Source organism: Dipodomys ordii, unplaced genomic scaffold, assembly GCF_000151885.1.
Source record: "Dipodomys ordii isolate 6190 unplaced genomic scaffold, Dord_2.0 Scaffold18, whole genome shotgun sequence".
NCBI classification, from domain to species: domain Eukaryota; kingdom Metazoa; phylum Chordata; class Mammalia; order Rodentia; family Heteromyidae; genus Dipodomys; species Dipodomys ordii.
The window spans coordinates 18,051,039-18,055,211 of record NW_012267234.1 but is presented as its reverse complement, the minus strand read 5'-3'; positions in this window follow the sequence as shown (position 1 = coordinate 18,055,211).

The window sequence follows — 4,173 nt, the reverse complement described above, 5'->3', positions numbered from 1 at the left end:
CCGCCCACAGGCCCCAGCTGGGGCCACGGTCAGATTGCTTCTATTCCTGCAGCAAGTTCCAACGTGAGGTTTGCAGGGGACAAAGTGCATTCAAATCATGGCTGTCCCCTGCGGGACAACCGACTAAGAGACCTGGGTTCCTTCCTGTTAAAAGGCATCCACTGTATGAAAATCTAACAAATAGAATTTAGCAAGTACAGTGTCTTTCCAGGGGCGCTAGCTATGAGTAATTACTGTTGCCAACTTAATTCTCAGGGTTAGCTATGACGCCAAATTCCTCCATTTTAACCTAATGAAAAACACATAAAATCCAAAGAGCACAATCATCCATACAGGAAGACTTCAACTTGCAAACAGGCTGGGTAGGAAGTTCACTTACGCGGATTGTTTGGAGGGTGCTGTTGCCATAGTAAACGGAGCCTTGGCCACCTCTGCCCGAGAGCCGGGTTCAACTCGGTCACACAGTGGTTGTACCTGACTAGTGATGAAATACATTCTAGTCCTGTGGCTCCAGGAAAGCAGGATTAGCCAGAGGTGGCGTCTGCTGGGCTCCTGGCTGAGGCTCAGTGGCCGTGCTGGGCTGGCACCTGTGTCCATGAGCCTGAGGTACAGTTGGTGCTGAGGGTGGGAAGGCTTCCCTGGGGTCTGCCTAAGGTGGAGGCCTGCTGACACGCTGTGGGGGTGCCTCCAGGCGTGGGCGGGCCCGGGAGAGGCACCTGCTGCGGGCTGGTGTCTGCATTCCGCACAGTGGTAACCCCAGGTTGTGGCACAGGGTGGAGGCTGGCTGGGGTGTGCTGCGCCGTGCCCAGGGCACTCCTGGCTCACCTGTCCACTGTGGTTCTCTACCAGCTCAAGGCAGCGCCCCTCCCGTCTACACAGGGGGAGGCCTTGAGCCTGGGAACTTCCGTGTCCAGGGGTGGAAGGAGAAACAGCTGTGTCTCCCTAGCTGAGCCCACACTTCAGTGAGGTTCGAGGCAGAAGAGACTTGGTCAAGCACCTTGGGAACTCGCAGGTGGCACTAGCTCGGCCTCTTCTGCGCCAGCCTTCAGAGCCCGCACCTGCTGCTGGGCGATGCACATCCACGCGCCGAGCTCACCGCAGCCACGGGCGCTCCACCTGCGACAAGTCCTCCCTTCCTGGGCTCCTCCAGGACCAACACCTCCTGTGGGGTGTTCACGCTTCCTCCGCCCCATCCCTCCCCGCCCTGCCTTCCAGTCTCCTACTTACTTTCCTGCAGTTTCACTTAGCAATGTGGCCTGTGCATTCTCATCTGAAAAACCAGGAACACAAAACAAACTTTTGACACCAGGAAGCTCCAGTGGCAGGATTTCAGGCACCTTTATTCATGGCAGACAGTTCTGGTTGGAGACTTGCCTCTGAAACCTGTGGTCCAGGACGCCAGCTCCTCCCCAAGCCCCACTGCCTGCAGCCCTGGCTGCCACTTGCCATTTAGGGGCCTAGAGAAAGAAGGCTTTGCACACAAGTTTCAGCCAGACTGGCCGGAGCTCAAAACTGTGATGCTAAGGGGATACAGCACCACCTACTGACTGAAGGAGAACCGTGGTGACTCCATTTTAGCACAGATTTGACTCCTGTGTGTTCCCCAGATAATTTTAAATAAATATTTCTGTGCAGTACAACCAAGAATGGTGGTATGGGAAACAGGTTTTTCTGAATGAAGGTCTCCCCCATAGTGTCTGAAAGCACTGTGGGGTTTCAGTCGCCTGGCTTGCCTTCCGGACTGTTAATGCTGGCTTCTTAGCACCGGACGCTGCAATCTGAGCGCAAGAGTTACTGTCTCTGCCTTCGAGGATCAACAATAAAAGTGATACTCTGCAAGAATTTCGGCAAAAAATGTTACTTAACCACCAGAGGCTCCTACTGGTCACTCAGCCTTTTCTAGCCACGTGACTGGCATAGACTCAATCCAGTTTCTCTTTCCTCTCCTTCCATCTGTAGTTTAAAGAGATCTAAGGTCACTGAGATTTAAAATCCTGCCAGATGTCTGTGGTAACACTGGTAGGGTCTGGATGAAGTTACTAGAATCTCATGCACTAACAAAGGAGCACCTCGCTCTACCAGGCTGCATCACCTCCCGCAGGTGAAGGGCTCAACATGGTAAGAAGGTGACTTCAGTGCTCACACTCAAGTCACGCTCAATTCTGAGTTTTGGCAATAGAGTAATTAGTGACAGTATTTCTGAATAAAAAATCTTCACATGCATTTAGTCTTTTGCAAGTATGGTCAACAAACTACTCAACAGTCACTCTGTGCTGAGAATAAAAGAACCCTAAACTACAAATGTCTCACATCACTACATCGAACAACCAAAGGAGTTACTATTTCTCTAATAAAAATTACACAGTAACTTGTATCAAACAGCAATTACTACAAAAGAATGGCAGGAGAAAATGACTTCACAAAATGCACTAAAAACTTGGAAAACTTTATGCAGGAACTACCAAAGTTTCAGTGTTTAATAATTAGGTGACAACTGACCAAGTGTCTAGATGTGAAGACACCATGTTTGGGAAACTCGGGGGGTGGGGCGGGCTCTATAAACTAACTTTACAGGACATGGTGGCAATGTGCTCTGGAAGATAAACCCAGCCACGCAGGGCAGTGGGTGTGAAAGCCACTTGCTTTTCCTGGTGTCGAAGACGATGCTCCAGATTTCAGTGGAAAACACCAGCAACCTGCTGGAAGACACAAACAAATGAAAAGATTACAATGGCTTTCTTCATTTGAGGACAAATAAAAATGATACACAAGCACCAATTACTGGGCTTTTGGACTATTCTATTGAATTAAATGTATTTTCTAGGCATAATACTCTATCAAAATGAAAGCGTTTCATTGGACAATTTTCTGAATCTACTTCTCACTCCCATTCCTTTCCTTGAATTATTTCTGTCACTTGATGGTCTTTGACAATCTTCAATCCTGCTATCTTGGGATTTCTCAGTTGGTGGAATTCTAACTACAAGGAACTCCCCTCCAAGGTTTCAAGATGGCAAGACATTTTCTAGATGAACTTCAGATAGGAATGAAGATGACAGAATACATGTAATGTAGCTGTGTGATTTTTCTCGCAGTGAATTAACCCAATCTGTGGCTAAGACACACGCAAATTCAGGCAATGCTGGCCACTGGAACCTCAGCCTACTCTCAAGGGTCAGGGCAACTTTCATTTCAGTAATGGAGTATCTGTTCTACTCACATAAAATTCAGAGTAAACCTCCTTTTTAGAGGAAATTAAGATGCTACAAATGGCATGTGAAAGAAGTGTGAAACTCCTTAACAAAGTCTCTGATACCACATACACCACATGGGTGAAGAAGCCCATAGTGCTGATGGACTCCTGGGCATCTGTCTGTCTTGCTCTATGTGGAGCTGAAATTATGAATAGTCTTTCTTTATTCTCTGAAGCTGTCCAGTACAATGTAATCAGGCCTGGAGTAAAGGCCAAATGTGGCCATGGTCTAGCTCATTCATGACAATAGTCTTTATAAGTTGAAACATTTAAGAAAACGGTTAATGTGGATAGCCTACCTGTTGTTTTAAAGCCAAAATTAAATGAACAAATAAAGGAAAATCTTCCAGTGGCAAAGGCAGGCCATGGAGATGCCGGGAAGCCCACGGGAGACCAGAACTGGAACTTGAACTTGGTACTTACGCTTTTCCGCACGTGGGTACAGCTCTACCCACTGTGCCATCCCGCCAACCACTCGTTAACTAACAATGACATGGGTCTGCTTAGTAAAAACTAGGAAAATAAAAGTCTACATGAAGGAAGGGAGCTTGGTGTAAAAAGATGTGAAAACCCGCGTCTGTGTCGGCGGCGGGTGCCTCGGGGATGGCCGGAGGTCTGGGAAGGCCGACGTCACCGGCCAGGTGGGCTGGCGGCGATTCTCAGCTCGGCGTCACCCCGGTGCCCCCCTCACCTTCAACTCTTCTGTGTGGCTGGAATCTTGTTTTCACCTTCCAGTTCTTCCACCCCAGCCTGGGTCATGAGGTCGGCGATGTTCTTCTCCAGATCGTCGATGCGACTGCTCATGTCATCGAGTGGCCCCGTCATTAAGGAAACGCACACTAACACGCAACTGCGGGTCCCTCCGAGGCCCCGCGTGCTCCACCGCGGTCCGGCGGGCCCCGGCCTCCGGCGGCCCGGGG